This window comes from Protomyctophum bolini, assembly GCF_963924005.1.
Source record: "Protomyctophum bolini genome assembly, chromosome: 6".
Classification (NCBI taxonomy): domain Eukaryota; kingdom Metazoa; phylum Chordata; class Actinopteri; order Myctophiformes; family Myctophidae; genus Protomyctophum; species Protomyctophum bolini.
Genome location: NC_137867.1, coordinates 1,309,447 through 1,327,880, shown reverse-complemented (window position 1 = coordinate 1,327,880; position 18,434 = coordinate 1,309,447). Strand labels below are relative to the sequence as shown.

Genomic DNA, 18,434 nt, shown 5'->3' with positions numbered 1-18,434 from the left:
TGTAATATAGGCTATTATCAGCTAACAGCCTATAATAGCTGACAATGACGTTATATATTCCCTTCTTCTCTGGAATCCTGCCTCAAAGCAGCAGAAAACTGTCGTCCCCTGGCCTGATGTCATCGCTAGGGACACATGCATCAGTAAGCAGGAACTGGGCATGGACCGGAAAGTCTGGCGTGGCATTGTGTGTGTGTGTGTGTGTGTGTGTGTGTGTGTGTGTGTGTGTGTGTGTGTGTGTGTGTGTGCGTGCATGCGTGCGTGCGTGCGTGAGTCTCTGTGTCACAGGCACGTGCAGATGGGGGTGGGGTTTTTCTTTTTTTTTTGGTCTTTTTTTGGCCACATAACTAAGGGGCATGTGATGTGGGGGGCCAATACAAGCTTGTGTGGGGGCCAATTAGGGCTTGTGTGGGGGGGGGGGGGGGGGGCAATAAGGGCTTATGTGGGGGGCCAATGGTTCAAGACGAACATTTGACAAGTAATGATAATTCCACTATCATAATGAATTATCTTTTAATCTGCCATCAGTCAGTTTTAGTTTCAGACTCATGAGAACATATTGCTTATTTTACTGTCCAATGACACAAGGGACGGACTACCCCCAAAAATCGGCGCACAAGTGTGATTTTTTCATATAATTGTACAAATGTTCTGATATTAATTGAAAATAAAGGACCTTAATGTAAATTATAATTATAATAATAATAATTATTATTATTATTATTATTATTATTATTATTAGTAGTAGCCTACAGTAGCCTACAGTAGTAAGTGCTGGGTTATCAAATAATAACAATAAGTCAATTTGTCATGTCTTCATGCAAATGTCAGAGACGGAACGTTTTGCAAGCACATGCGGACCGCTTTTACTGCAACACCACACCACTTCCTGTTTGGACAACTCAGAACTGGTAAGTAACGTCCCAGCTCTGTTGTGTACAGTACATATTATATTAATTTAACACCTAAATGAACACATTGCGTTTGTCCCAGTTCATCACTTTGTTTAACAACAGACCCGAAACCATTACTTGTCTTTGTCCCGTTGTTTTAGGTCCGTTTTTGCTCTCATTTGTCATGCTATTTATTTTGAGTTTATTTAGCTAACAATTAGCTACCAGGCTAATTAGCTCCCCGCGGCCCCGCCGTCATAAGAGGAACACACAAACACTGCGTGTTGCTGACTGTTATGACGTTGAGTCATACATGTCTATAAATTAATTGTACTAAACGGGTTTTAATCTGTGAAGAAGTTTTCATGTCATTAACTAATAGCTAACACAGTAGCCTTTTGCTAGCAGTGTCACTCATTACATTCTGATATGTCATCAGGAGCACACAGCCCGTTGGTAAGTTAGATTTGAACTGTAGTGTGTGAAATGTATAATGTTTGCTATGGGCTACTGGTAGCATTTTGTGCAGTAGTATTGTCACGTTGTGTCCGCGTTGGTATAACGCAAGTATTGAGCGAGCGAGCGGCGCACGGGCTGCAATGTTTATGTAGCAATGCTAGTGTTTAGCTGTGGCCAGCGTTGGCTGTTTTGACAGGTTGCTCTGTCGGGACGCTTAGCGGACTGTAGCGTGGTGGAGAAGTCCTGTGTTATTGTGTGGTGTTTGCACGTCCATATAGTGTCACGTCAGTATATTAACTTACGGACTCAGTTGCCATGGTAATGTTGTAGTAGTATCGTGCCGGCCGCGAGATTGCTTTCCCTAGGATTATTCGGGGAAGGAGCGCTTGTTTTACCACACCGGCTAGTAGTAGTAGGGCGGGGCGAAGCCCCGCCCTACTACTAGTAGTCAAGGAAAGCGCCACCCGCGCGGGCGGAACTTCACCTTCTAATATAAACACAAACCCCATTCTGCCAGCTGCCTCGCTAGCCTAGTGGACTACTACGCCGACTTGTAATATATGCTTCGCTGGTTCGCGCCCCACTGCCGCCAATGTTTTACAACCGCAGACTTTTTAATAGTTTTTGGATTAGGGTTAGGGTTAGAGTTTATTATTAGGGTTAGGGTTAGAGTTAGGTTAGGGTTAGGGTTAGGTTAGGGTTAGGGTTAGAGTTAGGTTAGGGTTAGGGTTAGGTTAGGGTTAGGGTTAGGGTTAGGTTAAGGTTAGGGTTAGGGTTAGGTTAAGGTTAGGGTTAGGGTTAGGTTAGGGTTAGGGTTAGAGTTAGGTTAGGGTTAGAGTTAGGTTAGGGTTAGGGTTAGGGGTTAGGGTTAGGGTTAGGGTTAGAGTTAGAGTTAGAGTACTAGTAGGCATAAACACTTGTGTGCGGTCCAAAACACAGCCCAGCGCTTCCTACTCCACTGACAACCAATCACAGTGCTCGAATCCCCGAATAATCCTAGGGAAAGCAATCTCGCGTGCCGGCCGGCATAGTGCGTGCGTGCGTGCTGCGTGCGATCTGCGCAAGGCACTTTGGGAATTGCATTCTGGGAAATGCAGTTTATAGTTTATATACTTATTGTATCCAGCTCGCTGTATTAACAGAGTTTACTGTGCTGCTTTACTGTGCTGCTTTATATACACATTTAGTGTATGCGCAGTATATATGTGGTTTGGTTATATGTAGGCTACTTGTGTGTATATAGGGAATGTATGCATGATGCCGGTTTTCTTTATATTGCACTTTTGTATCAGTAATGAGAGGAGCTGTAAGATTATGTTACAAGTATATTCAGCAGGTATATTCTGGGAGAATGTACAGCTATATTATATTTTGTGAGAGTCAATTACAATAACATACTGTGATGCTTATTTGTTAATTATTGCATTATATTCAAACGAATGTTATGGTAATGCCATTTTTATTTTATTCTTTCTTCCAGGTTTATGACCTGTGGTCTTTCATATCAATAAATTGACTAACACGAGTCATGCCCGTGTGTGCTGCCTGTTCTTAGCCTTTCGGAGGGCTTAATCTACCAAACTCCGAACAGCTATAGCAGTGGTTCCCAAAGTGTGGTCCGTGGACCCCTAGAGGTCCTTGAGTTGTAGGGGGTCCCCAGCTAAATGATAGTTAGGAACCAAATGGACCCTTATGGGTCTGTAACTATGAGTCTTACAATCCTTTTATATGAATTGGGGGTCCCAGAGATAGAAATGACATTAAATGTAGTTAATATGCATGTCAAACTGGGGGTCCTTGAAATTAAACGGGTTCTTATGGTCCAGGGTCCCTGTATCTTTTCAACTGGGGGTCAATTAGTGTCAATTTGGGGACCATGACATCTTGTACATTTGTCATAGCACCTTGTATGTCATGGTTTTATCTAAACTCTGTCTGTCTCTCTCTCTCTCTCTCTCCCCCCCCTCCTTTGCATCACGGTGAGTTGTGAGCTTGTAGATTGGCTAATTTTAAACAATTGAGTACTTTTTACTTTGGTACTGTAGCAATATAGACTTTTTACTTGCAACAGTGTTTTTTATATTGGAAATAAACAACTGATTAATTGCTTATTTTGATCTCCTTCATTTTGCAGATGAAATTACTATCCTGCCTACATCTGAGTAAGTATAGATAAATGGGCATGTTGTGTAGATTATTTTCCAGTTCGGTTACCTGTTCTGTACTTGGGAGGTCGGTACCTTAGGGTCCCTTGAATGTCAATCCACTCTCCATGGGATGCACTGTTACCACTGTCTGCTCACAGACAAATCTAACGTCACTTGAGTGTTTATGAGGTGTTTCAAATATGCAACAGGTGCAGTAGGAGATTGTGAAAACTTGAAACGTGAATTGGTGACCCAACATCACATTATTCCTCCCTCCCTGTAGAACGCTGTGGCCCCCCTGCTGCCTAATGTTATTATTAGTATTGTAAAAATAGCAGATCTACAAACTTGCAACACACAGAAAATGTTGCTGATTTGGTCATTTAAGTTTAGCCTTTTATTTGTTATCAGACAGTGTATTCTATACTGTTGAATTAAAAATGCCTTCTAAAACCTAACCTACGGTTTTTGAAGACCTTCAAATTCTTATTAACCCATTTTGACCTGACATTAGATTCAAAAAATGTCTTCTACATCCTGACAGTTTTCTGAAAAAGCTATGTTTCTATGTCAGTGGTTTTTCAAAAATAGCAGACCTACAAGCTCGTAGCGCGCCACTCGGTGGCGCACTATGAGCTTGTAGATCTGCTATTTTTCAATAGCTAAAGCATAACATAATGCCAACACCAAAAGTTCCCGCCACAATGGGTTAAAAAAGAAAATAATGGAAATGAATAAATACAAATTATGCATGTATAGCAACTACAAACTGAATAATTTCCTCTATCTCCTTCAATCTGCAGATCAAACGACACCACCCTACCTTCTGAGTAAGTATTAACTGTATCAGCTTAATATTTGCAGATAAATGGGTAATGAATGGCCTACCAAACATCACTGGAATCTCGGGGAAAGCTTGCCAATATCGCCTCCCGTTGCCTATGACCTATGTGATAGACCTATGTAATAGACCTATGTGCGATTTGCACACTTCACACAGGGCGATACATTGACACAGCATTTTACAGTGAAGATTGGGATCCCAGAGATATAGATTAATTTGGATCAAATGGGGCTATGTGGCATAATGCATATCAAACTGGGGGTTCCATGAAGTTAAAAAGGTTGAGAATCATTGAACGCTAAACTGTATTGGAATGCCATTGCGTACTGTACAATCCTCACGATTTAACCCAGATGTATGCATCGTCAATCACTGAAAATATATCTACAAGCTCACAATGTGGGATGTGAATGGGTGACATTCAATTTACCATTATTATTACCATTATGTTATTTACCAGCTGATATCACAAATCTACTGAGGTTTACAGGTTTTATTCACATGCATCATGCAGGTAGTACAGGTGCAATACTTTTTTCTCCCAGTGGATTGAATACAAACCATATTTAATGTAAATGTGAAATCAGCGCCTTACTGATTTAATGTGGTTGACGTTTTAGTATTTTAGGATATTAAGTAATAAGGTCAGTGGGGGCACGGAGGCACAGTTGGTAGTGCTGTCGCCTCACAGCTAGAAGGTCCTGGGTTCGATTCCCGCTCGGGGCGCTGTGGGTGCTGGCGGCGTGTTTCCTCCTCCACGTCATCAGTGCCCATACCCGAGGCGGGGTTGGCGAAAGGGCCTTTCTGTGTGGAGTTTGCATGTTCTCCCCGTGTCCCCTAGGGTAGGTACCCTCACAAAAACATGCAGTAATCCTGGTCTCTAAACTGCCTCCCCCTGGCCAGCCGGGGCGCCTGATGGAGGGGAAAGGAACTGGTTGGAATAACGTGTTCCTTCCACGCGCTACGTCCAACCAGGGAAACTCCCCCCTGTCAGGTGTAAAGGAGCAACTTGGACACTAAAGCATGAAGGAAGCATGAGTTAAGTCCGTTGCTCTCCCCAGGTTGGCGGAGGGTGTGTAGAGCCCAGGATCACATTAGATGATTGACACAGGGGTGAAAAATGGGTTACAAAATCGTGGGATAAAAGATATATATAAAAAAAAGTCAGTGATTTTCAAACTTTTTGATTTCAAGGGCCCCAAAAAAAGTATGAAAATATGTGCCAGGAACACAATTTTCTTTTTAAACAGACCTGCATGCTCATTTGCCATTTTCAAATGGCCAAAGTCTGTTGAAGTGCTTACATTTTTATTTTGCTGGGAACCCCCTCAAGGAACCCTGGGGGTTTCCGCAACCCAGACCCCACTTTGAGAACCACTGCCTTAAATTACTTTAATAACTGTCAACCTAGCTTTAAGTGGTCATCACTAATACTCATAAGATGACACCATTCCTGCCTACCCACTTTGTCGCAGAGGATAGCAATGTGTTAGTGATGGCCAATTGAACGATAGGTTGAAACTGTGTGAAGTGTTTAAATTGGAGCAGATTGATTCAATGCAAGCTGTTACAATGTAAGCCATTTAGTTAGAAATATGCAGCAGTGTGCATTGAACTTTACTCCTTTACCAGGAAATGATTAACCCATTTAGACCTGAGGACACATCTCTGTCACCCTATAGCTTTTTTTTTTCCCTGATGAAGGCTTAACCGCCGAAACGTTGGATATTTGTCTTACCTGCTGTCCGAATAAATATTGGTACTCTGGCTATTGGTGTGTGCGGCCACCTTCTTGTTCATTCAAGATCTCCTATACAGTTTTCTCCCGTGCGACGGCACCGCCACAAGGACTTTGGTGTGCGTAGAGCCTCTTTGTACACCCTATAGCTTTTAACCATGACTATAAACTTTACCTGAAAAATGGCAGATCTACATGCTCTGAGTGCTGCGCTACGAGCTTGTAGCTTGTTTTCTTTAACTCAAATCTTTGCTTCTGGGGGGGTCCCTGCTACAACATATTTTCAGATGGGGTCTGTGGCAAAATACAGATAATTCTCGGGGTCCTTGACATGAAATGGTTTGAGAACCACTGATAAGGTTTTGGAAGACATATTGTAGAATCTGGTGCCAGATCTCAATGGGTTAACAACACAAAAGAAAAATATTCTTTGAACAATTAAGTAATTGCTGATTTTCTCCTTTTCATTCTGCAGACTTAGCTGGTTGCTGTTGACCTACACTTGAGTAAGTATTAGTTATCAACACTGATGATGTTTTTACACAATATTTGTATTCAAGTTGAATATAGGTGCAAGAAGTGATGTCACACACACACACACACACACAATTTTGACACATAGTAACCACTTAGGCGTTCCTAGTATGGACTTTCAGTGGTGAGGTGACCACCGAACTACAACATGACGTCACTGAGCCGCGGTGAAGAGCATACCACGGCCACCGCCTCAGCCCTACTCTCTGTTTTTACTCGCCACCGCTCCACGCTATTTCAGCTCCGGTGGTCACCTCGCCACCGAAAATCCACACTATGAATAGGCCTTTAAGCCCTGTATGATTAGCAAAAATAGCAGACCGAAAAGCTCACAACGTGACTTGTGAATTTGTAGCTTTATAGCTTAAAAACATACTTATGTTTATGGTGGAGGGGAAGATGTTTTGGTTAGGGACCCTTTGACCAAATGGCCACATTCTGAGCTTGTAGAACTGCTATTTGCAGCACACACCACTGTTGTACGATGGAACACACATTATACTTTAAATATTGAATACTATGGTTGATGTAATTAGCAATTGCATATTCTATACAGTACAGTAACTGACTACATAAGGCTTATTAATCCTGTGGGGAAGATTCTGCTCCAATCTCATGATTTTCAAAAGATCTGATTTTTTTTTATTGTAAATCTCAAAGAAAGATGTATAAGCAATGAGATTTTTGTAGTATCTTGAATACTTAATATTCCACACAAGGGTACTGTATCAAAGGTGTGTTGTTTATTTATCACGTAGCAAAATAACATACATGTCATGCACCCAAGCCAAGCTTATATCTGACTTCCTCACAAGAGGTGGTTGCTTCCTACTGACTGCTGGTATGCTTGTGCCACCTCTTGGCCAGGCCATGTAACAACAGTCTCTGCCATGCCCACAACCTAACATCCCTTTCCCCTTAAATTGTCACTACTAAAGCCAGCCAAAAACACACAACAAATAAATAATAATAATAAGTTCTGTTCCCCCAGGTTTGATAGTGTGGGTAGACTACCACACTACCTAAAGGAGACATGAGCGCATTCTTGCCCATAAGCAATATCTCCTTTACCTGGCAAAGTCCTTCAAATGATCTGGTGGTCTCCTCTCTCTGTGAGAGCGCCTCAGCTCTCCTCCCGGCGCCCCATTCTCGCCTGCATTCTCCCCGGCTGGTGTCGCCGCCGACCCTTCCTCGTTCCTTGCTGCGCCGCCGATATCCTGGGGGGGATCCTCGTTCCCGCCCCCTGTCTCCACTGTGTAGCCATCTTCCTCTGTCCCGGCTGCCGTTGCTGCTGCTGCTGGGTGATCGATCTCCTGTCTGCTGAATAGTTGATCCACGTGCCTCCGGACCACTCCGCTGTTGCCCAACAACACTTTGTACGACACAGGTCCTGTGATCTCCTGTACCAATCCTGGAATCCATTTAGGTCCATACCCAAAGTTCCTAGAATAGACTGTGTCACCAATCTTGAAATCACGAGCTGATGCATGCCTGTCATGATATGCCTTCTGACTTAGCTGCTTTGATTCCACTTTCTGCTTTAGGTCTGGGTGTATCAAATCCAACGTGCATCTCAGTTTTCTGCCCATCATCATCTCTGCCGGAGACAACCCCGTCGTAGACTGAGGTGTAATGCGATAACTGAACATGGCCCTGTGCAGTCTTGTCTCCAACGTGTCACCTGAACTCTTTCTCATGAGGTCCTTCAAGATCTGCACCGCTCTCTCCGCTAGTCCATTCGACGACGGGTGGTAGGGAGCTGCTGTAACATGTGTGATTCCGTTCTTTGCCATAAACAGCTTACTTGCCTCACTGACAAAATATTGAGCATTATCCGAACAAATCATTTCCGGAAGGCCGTGAGTACTAAAACTGCTCCTCAGGCAATTTATGGTAGCTGCCGATGTGGCTGAACTCACCGGGTACACCTCCATCCACTTCGAGTGTGCATCTATTATTACAAGAAACATTTTACCCATGAACGGTCCTGCATAATCCATGTGCAGCCTCCTCCAGGGTTTGTCCGGCCACTCCCAGGGGTGGAGAGGTGCACTTGCCGGAGCCTTTCTGTGTTCCTGACACGTGGTGCATGACTTGACCTTTCGCTCTATGTCCATGTCCATATTTGGCCACCACAGATAGCTTCTGGCCAAACTTTTCATCCGACTCATGCCTGGATGTGATTGATGCAGTTGCTCTAACATTGCTGTCCTCCCTTTCTGCGGGATGACAACCCGGGCCCCCCACAGTACACACCCATCCTGAACACTAAGCTCTTGTTGTCTCTGTTTATAGGGAGTAAACTCAGCCCCCATGTCACAAGGCCAACCCTTCAGCAAGTATTCACGTACCCTTGCCAAAATGGGGTCTCTGCTCGTCCAGCTCTTTACCTGTGCACCAGTCATTAGGGGAAATTGTTCTTGTGTCAGCATCAACACTTGGTCCTCCGCGAGAGCTGCCTCTGGACATTCAGGTAACGGTAGGCGGCTGAGAGCATCAGCATTCCCATTATCCTTTCCCGCTCTGTATCTGATCTCGTATTCATACGCTCTCAGCGTCACTGCCCATCTCATGACCCTCGGCGAAGCCATCTGGGGCACCGCCTTCATCTCATTGAATAGACTTATCAATGGTTTGTGATCAGTGCAAATCTGAAATTTCCTTCCATATAGGTATTTATGAAAGCGTTTTACCCCAAATATCACCGCCAGCCCCTCTTTGTCCAACTGTGAATAATTCTTCTCTGCTGGATTCAGGGTGCGCGATACAAACCCAATGGGCTTTTCCGATCCATCCATCATGCGGTGAGCCAGTACCGCCCCTACCCCATACGGCGAGGCATCACATGCTAGTATTAACTCCTTGGTCTCATCATAGTGCACCAATACCCTGCTGGACTGTAACAGTTCTTTTGACTGCTCGAACACGGCTTCTTGTTCTGGTCCCCATGACCACGGTACCTCCTTTCTGAGCAGCTTGTGCAAAGGTGCTAACAATGTAGACAGATTTGGCAGGAACTTATTGTAGAAATTTAAGAGCCCTAGATATCCTTTCAGCTCCGTCACTGATGATGGTGTGGGTGCTTGCTGCACCGCTTTCACCTTCGCTGGCACTGGGTGAATGCCCGTGGTGTCCACTCGATGTCCTAGAAACGTTACTTCTCTCTCCAAGAACTGGCATTTGCTTCTCTTTAATCGTAGCCCCGCTTCCTTCAGACGCTGTAGCACTGAGTCTAGTATTCTCAGGTGCTCTCGGTCATCCTTTCCGGTCAGAATGATGTCATCCAAGTAAATTGAGACTTGAGGAATGCCCCTCAACACGCTCTCCATGGTTCTCTGAAAAATAGCTGGACTAGAGCTCACCCCAAATGGTAATCTGGTGTACACAAAGAGCCCTTTGTGTGTATTTATTGCATGACTCATATCTAACTTAGTGTATTTCTCTCCTTCTCCTAGGGTTGCAAACATGTCTTCCATCTTTGGAATGGGGTACTGTTGAAGTGATGAAACCTTATTTACAGTCAATTTATAGTCCCCACACAATCGAATTGTGGCATCTGGCTTCAACACCGGCACCACGGGTGCTGCCCACTCTGAGAAGGTCACTGGTTCTATTATTTTATCCTTCTGCAACCTATCTATTTCTGCCTCCACTTTTTGTCTCATTGCAAAAGGCACTGATCTGGGTTTGTAGAATCGGGGCTGGGCCTCACTGTCTACGTGTATCTTTGCCTTAAATCCCTGCAGCTTCCCCAGCTCCTCTTTGAAAACTGTCTCATGTCTCATCAGCACGTCCTGTATTCTCACATTCTGTTCTGCTACTGCATTGACCCTTTGCCAATCCACCCCCAGTGCTTTTATCCACCCTCGCCCAACCAGGCTAGGCCCTGCTCCGTCGACTACTACCACTGGTAATGACTTTGTCTTGTCCTTGTACTCGACTTTCACATAAGCTGCTCCTACCACTGGTACTGGATGTCCACTGTACGTTTTCAAATTGATTCTACACTGCTTCAACTTGGGTGGCCTGGCCTGCTTTCCCAAATTCTGAAATTCACCTGTTGACATTATTGTATAGCCACAGCCTGTGTCTACTTCATAAGTCACTGTTGCTCCATTTACCCTCAATTCCTGTCTCAGGGGTTCTTCTCGTGGAATGATTATCTCCTGCTCAATATTGTACACAGTTACTACATCCTCTGTACTATGTATGCTGTATACAGTGAAAACATCATCTTCCTCATTACTATCCTCCCTTTCCTCATGAATGAAATGTGCCCTTTTCTCATATTTCCCTCTCTCTTCCTTTTTTTTCCACATGTTATGACTTTGAGCACTCACATTTTCACCTGCCTTTGACCTACAGGCTCTCCGAATGTGTCCAATTTTTCCACAATTATGACACTTTTCCTCCGCAAATCTACAGTCATTCGCCGAGTGGGTAGTTCCCCCACATCTGAAACACTTTCCATATTTGGCAGGCGGCTTCGGCCGGACATCCGCCACTTTGTTCACCGTTCCCTCCACAGCGCGACTCCATTTTGCACTTTCCCGCGCGCTGTTTAACTCCTTAATGTCCTTATTAGCCGCCTCCATTGCCTGCGCCTTCTTCAACGCAGTGTCAAAAGTTAATCCATCCGGCTCCGAGAGTAGCCTCCGTTGAATACTGTCCTCGTTGATTCCACAAACCAAGCGATCTCTCAACATTATTTTGAGAGTCTCTCCAAAATTGCAGTCCTGCGCGAGCTTCCGTAGCTCCGCCACATACTCCACGACAGATTCTCCTTGCCTCCTGTCTCTTGAGTTAAACTTCCACCGCTGTACTATTTCACTCGGTTTCGGGTTGAAATGGTCTCTTAGCAGCCTCACCAACTCTTCATAGGATCGCTCTCCCGGGCGGTCAGGACTTAACAAGTTTCTCATCAACGTGTATGTCTGTGCGCCCACACAGCTTAGCAAAACAGCCCGTTTCTTCTCAGCATTTGTCACGTCATTCGCTATGAAAAAATGATCCAGTATTTCACAATACTCCTCCCACGTCTGCACACTATTGTCAAAATGTGCCACCGATCCTACAGTTCCAGCCATCTTCACAGACACAACCGCCGGCCCCGATCCGCTCGCCACCACAACACTGTCTTCGTACTCCTCCGATGACTGTGATGACATGTGTCCATCAAAACAACGACAAACTGCGTTTGTACTCAACCAAACAATCTCCCGTCACCCGATAACTTCTTCCGATTTGTCCTCGTCGCCATATGTAGTATCTTGAATACTTAATATTCCACACAAGGGTACTGTATCAAAGGTGTGTTGTTTATTTATCACGTAGCAAAATAACATACATGTCATGCACCCAAGCCAAGCTTATATCTGACTTCCTCACAAGAGGTGGTTGCTTCCTACTGACTGCTGGTATGCTTGTGCCACCTCTTGGCCAGGCCATGTAACAACAGTCTCTGCCATGCCCACAACCTAACAATTTTGTAAACTGTTTATGCTAGCAAAGTTTGTGTTGTAACTTTATATATTCCATGAGAGGTGGAGTTAGTTGCTTTAGCAAACAACACAAGGTTTCTTCCCGACAGCAACATTATGCATTTATGTTACTGATATACTTGTATAAATGTGACTATGAATATTCTTTCTTTCAGGTAAACCTTGCGCAGTGAACCCTGGGTTCCAGTGGATCCTGTTTTTCTCTTAATCCAACACCCCAAACCCTTCTATCTCCCTGCTGCCTCTCTGTCTTTTGTCTCTACCTTTTCTCTATCTCGCCCAGAGAAGTCTCAGAGTTGGGAGCAACTCTGAGAGATCTTGCTCTGCTCCCTTAAGCAACCCCTTATACGCAACTTGATACACGTTTTGATGCAACCCTGATATGAAACCTGATACAACCCTGATATGAAACCTTGGATACAGTTTTTCTCTTAATCCAACACCCCAAACCCTTCTATCTCCCTGCTGCCTCTCTGTCTTTTGTCTCTACCTTTTCTCTATCTCGCTCAGAGAAGTCTCAGAGTTGGGAGCAACTCTGAGAGATCTTGCTCTGCTCCCTTAAGCAACCCCTGAAACGCAACTTGATACAAGTTTTGATGCAACCCTGAAACGCAACTTGATGCAACCCTGATATGAAACTTGATACAACTTTTGATGCAACCCTGATATGAAACCTTGAAACCTTGGATACAGCTTTTTGAGACATTTGTATTGCCACACCTTTGAGCCATCTTTGTTTATTCACCTTTTGTTTTGGTTAAACATCCATCCACCTAAACACCATTTCCACATTCCTGAGTGATAGTTTTTACATTCCGTATACATTCATTTTTGAAATTATTTGTTTCTGGCTATCCACTATCTGGATCCGAACGCAGCCTCAACTCGATCAGCTTGGTGTCTGCACTCTACATACTGAACCAGGACCGGACTGCGTACTGGACCAGGATCATCAAAGCAAACACATTTCACAAACTGTTTAGAAATACTCTTAACATTAGTACAGTATATACTCCTAGCAAGGCCAACCTCTCTTTATTGTTCAGCTTCTTTATACATTGTATAGTAAAATATACTTGAGTAAAAATAAATGTATGGTGGTTCAATAGGCTTGTTTAGAATTCTGTTTGATAGTTAAACTATTTGCAGCTCTGACAAGTGGACCTGTCTGTGATCACTCTATTGAACAGCGGTCCATCAACTGAAGTAGCCCAACTGCTATATTAAGTGTATACATTACCAAGATAATTTTCCTAATCATCACTATATTGTTAAGCTATCACTGAATATTTAATCAGCACTACTTGAAGGTTTGTTGCTTGTGCTAACATTTGAGAAACATTTCATTGGTTCAAAACAAAACGGTCATTTCCACATTCCTATACATTTAGTTTAATCTTTGATCAAATACTAAATCTACAAAGGTAGTGTTCATATCTATATTAACTGTCTATACTGCCTTATAGATACACTGATTTAATGAATGACTGGTATTTGTTTGGTGCACTAATCGTTTAGTCTAACATTGCCTGTATTGCATTAAATGCAGCCCGTTTTTTTAAATTAATTGCAAACTTGACCACATTTCCTCTTTTGAACAGTTCTTTAAACTAAACTGCTTATTAATACTGTTGTAGCCTACATTGTTTAGAAAGTGAGATAATACAAGTGGACGTGTGACAAATCACTTGCTTCTGTTTGGTACTATAGTGAATGTCCCTCAGTGATTGAGATTGCATTGTGGTTTTCAGTAGCTCACATCTGGTATATTTTTTCTGGGTGTCTATAGAACAAGTTGCTAGTGAACTGTAGCCTACTGTATCAATCACTACATTCTCTGAAGATATTTGTGAATATCGTATATTTAAGGTTTACCAGTGTGACAAATAGCCTACAAGAACAAAACGTTACCATGCCGAGGAAAGGGAAAAAAAGTCAAGCAACAAAACAACGATGGGTGAAATTGAAATTATCTGACGATGTGATACCAGGTCAACAAATGCATGTTCCCCAAAGGCTCCGCAGCTGCAATGATGTGAAACCGATGTACTACACTGATGCTGTAAAACAGGTTAGTCACAGTGAAGTTGGACATCTGTCGGGGACATCTCATATTCAACACAAAGGCCAATCTGACGAGACGAGAGTTAAAGCATCCCATAGTCAAAACAGCACTAAATACGATGTATTTTCCAGGAATAAGCAGTGTGCCTGTAGTTCTCTAACATTTCTGGCATTCCTTCATGAGGAAGAACACATTACAGCAGCAAACCTGGACCTTGTATTGCAAAAGGGTGACAGCATGTACACAAAGGTCAAGTGTCAGTTAGATGCAAAAGTAAAAAAAACAGCCGATCTACAAGCTCACGAAGGGGGACAGTTACCTAAAACAAAGAAAAAAATTGATTATACTCATCTAGCTACAGATGAACTACCGGACAAAGTGTCTGCCCGCGACCATGACTACCATGTAACAAAGCATCATGATCTTTCCCAGTACGGTTCATTCGGAGATCCTCCATCTAATTATGCAGAAGAGTACCTAGATCTAGAAGCAGGACTTAGCTGTTTGTTAACAGAGGTGAACTATGCATTGCTGGTAATGACTGGTTTAGTAATTGCTGTGTTCAGGAACAGATCAGGAAAATTTGGTTTCTTTGACCCACACTCTAGAAGGCCTGATGGATTACCATATAATGAAGATACTCAACACTTAGGCACTGCTGTAATGATTACATTCACAACATTGAAAGATATGATTGACAGGATTATTGAGTGCCAACTGTTGTTTAAGACGTTACCAACATGCATGTATGAACTCATGCCTGTAGGATTTCACAGTGACGACGTGGATAACAGTGATGTCACTATTGCCGACTCCATTGACCTGTCACCACGAGCTGGAATAGAAATTCCAACAACATCAAACACAGATGTCTACAGCACACATCATGCAAACAGGCAGGCTAAACATTCATTGTCAGAAATGTCTGATGTGATTGTAGGACATTGTACAGAATATCAAACAAGCAAGTGTATTGATGACAGTGCTGTATCACCTATGAGCGAGCAGAAGGATGCTAAAGTGCATTGCCATAAAGACTGTTTATCTAAGAATTTGACACATTATCTTAAAAAGCGTGTAGGACCCATGGGTGAGCAGGAGTTTAAGGAGCGTTTTTCTGACAACATCACATACTGTGTTAAGGATACAATCGTGACAGCAGGTCAACAAATACAATGTGCTCCCCACAGCAGTAAAACACCATTACAGAAGATGTCTTCCACTGATGCTGTCAAACAGGTGTCTAAAGTTAGACATGTGCCAGGGACATCTAACCGTATTCAACACAAAGGCCAATCTGATGAGACATGTGTTGCAGCATCCCATAGTCAAAACAGCATTACATATCCTACATTTTCCAGGAATAAGCAATGTGCCTGTAGTTCTATAACATTTCTGGCATTCCTTCATGAGAAAGAACACATTACAGCAGAAAACCTGGACCTTGTATTGCAAAAGGGCGACACCATGTACACAGAGGTCAAGCAGCAGTTGGATGCAGAAGTCAGAAAAACAGCCGATCTACAAGCTCACGAAGGGGAACAGTTACCTACAAAGAATAAAATTGCTCATACTCATCTAGCTACAGATGAACTGCCGGGAAAAGTTTCTGCCTTCAACCATGACTACCACGTAACACAGCATGTTCGCCGGTACGGTACATTCGGAGACCCTCCATCTAATTATGCAGAAGAGTACCTAGATCTAGAAGCAGGACTTAGCTGTTTGTTAACAGAGGTGAACTATGCATTGCTGGTAATGAGTGGTTTAGTAATTGCTGTGTTCAGGAACAGATCAGGAAAATTTGGTTTCTTTGACCCACACTCTAGAAGGCCTGATGGATTACCATATAATGAAGATACTCAACACTTAGGCACTGCTGTAATGATTACATTCACAACATTGAAAGATATGATTAACAGGATTATTGTGTGCCACCTGATGTTTGAGACGTTACCAACATGCATGTATGAACTCATGCCTGTAGGATTTCACAGTGACAACCTGGTCAACAGTGATGTTACTATTGCCGACTCCATCGACCTGTCACCACGAGCTGGAATAGAAATTCCAACAACAACACACTGGGTTAAAGAGCATGTTTCTGACAATGTCACAGCAGGTCAACAAATACAATGTGCACCCCACAGCAATAAAACACCATTACAGAAGATGTCTTCCACTGATGCTGTCAAACATGTGCCTAAAGTTAGACATGTACCAAGGACATCTAACCGTATTCAACACAAAGGCCAATCTGATGAGACATGTGTTGCAGCATCCCATAGTCAAAACAGCATTACATATCCTACATTTTCCAGGAATAAGCAATGTGCCTGTAGTTCTATAACATTTCTGGCATTCCTTCATGAGAAAGAACACATTACAGCAGCAAACCTGGACCTTGTATTGCAAAAGGGCGACACCATGTACACAGAGGTCAAGCGTCAGTTAGATGCGAAAGTCAGAAAAACAGCCGATCTACAAGCTCACGAAGGTGAAGATGGTGCATCTTTACCTAAAATAAAGAATAAAATTGCTCATGATCATCTAGCTATAGATGATCTACCGGACAAAGTGTCTGCCCGCGACCATGACTACCATGTAACAAAGCATCATGATCTTTCCCAGTATGGAACCTTTGGAGACCCTCCATCTCATTATGCAGAAAAGTGCCTAAATCTAGAAGCAGGACTTAGCTGTTTGCTAAAAGACGTGAACTATGCATTGCTGGTAATGAGTGGTTTAGTAATTGCTGTGTTCAGGAACAGATCAGGACAATTTGGTTTCTTTGACCCACACTCTAGAAGTCCTGATGGATTACCATGTCAATATTATTATCAACACTTAGGCACTGCCGTAATGCTTACATTCACAAAGTTGAAAGATATGATTAAGAGGATTATTGAGTGCCAACTGGTGTTTGAGACGTTACCAACATGCATGTATGAACTCATTCCTGTAGGATTTCACAGTGACAACCTGGATAACAGTCATGTTACTATTGCAGACTCTGGAATAGAAATTCCAACAACATCAAACACAGATGTCTACAGCACAAACAGGCAGGCTAAACATTCATTGTCAGAAATGTCTGATGGGATTGCAGAACAGTATTTTCACACCGGCAATATTGAGTGTACTGATGACAGTGCTTTATTATCACCTATGACTGAACCGGAGGTTGACATAACGTCTGCTGTTGATCATAAACATTGTAATGTCACTTGCAATCAATTATCAAGTGCAGATTTTAAAACCCCACACACTAACTTAACTCACACTGAAGCATCTCAAAGTATGACTTCCTGTAAGTTTGTGACTGGACAATCTTTCAAAATCACAAATATGAGCAAGGACCAGATAGCACACATGTTAAAATTGGAAAAAGGGAAAAGACGAAAATATATGAGGACTTGTGAAAAACTTGCATTACCAAAAACTGGCATAAAGCAACAAAAAACAGTACAGAGAAAGGAAACCAAAAACTTGAAACAAAGGACTTTGTATGCTAAATGCGAATTGTATAGACTAAGAAAAAAGTTGTATATTAACAAGCGTTTTTCAAATGATAGTGCATTTAAAATGAAACATATGCAAACAATGAAACAAATCAGTCAGCACAGATACAGAAATGATCATGAATTTAGACTCAAACATATTGAAATCATGAAACGAATCAATCAACACAGATACAAAAATGATCTTGAATTTAGACTCAGACATATTGAAATCATGAAACGAATCAAACAACACAGATACAAAAATGATCTTGAATTTAGACTCAGATATTTTGAAATCATGAAACGAATCAATCAACAAAGATACAAAAATGATCTTGAATTTAGACTCAGACATATTGAAATCATGAAACGAATCAATCAACACAGATACAAAAATGACCCAGATTTCAGACGGCTTCATTTACAGAAATGTAATGCTTATTTTTATAAAAGATATCACAGTGAAGCAGCATATAGACTCTTTCATAAGATGCGTTGCACACGGAAAATAATACAACAATACAGACAAGAAGATGCACTACGTGCACAACAACGTAACATTGTAATGCAACAAGCCATATCTGCTTTTAGAACAAGCATACAAGATGGCCCCACTAATGTCTGCACAGTATGCCATAGAGCATTGTTTCCAGATCGAGTAAAACACTGCAATAGGACAGACTACATAAAAAATCCAGATGTGGTGTCTGCTTGCTTGACAGGAAAATATGTTCATGTTTGCAATGATGT

General features: G+C 42.6%; 2 long non-coding RNA genes across 2 annotated transcripts in view; both read left to right on the top strand.

Annotated features, from left to right (window-relative positions):
• The window catches only part of LOC308317665, a 93,045-nt gene that overhangs the window by 36,117 nt on the left and 38,494 nt on the right, over positions 1 to 18,434 (top strand). The window lies entirely within an intron of this gene.
• LOC308317668 lies at positions 4,307 to 13,683 on the top strand. The gene is made up of 3 exons (XR_013964288.1): positions 4,307 to 4,329; positions 6,557 to 6,587; positions 12,272 to 13,683. It is a non-coding gene; the product is annotated as an uncharacterized lncRNA (long non-coding RNA).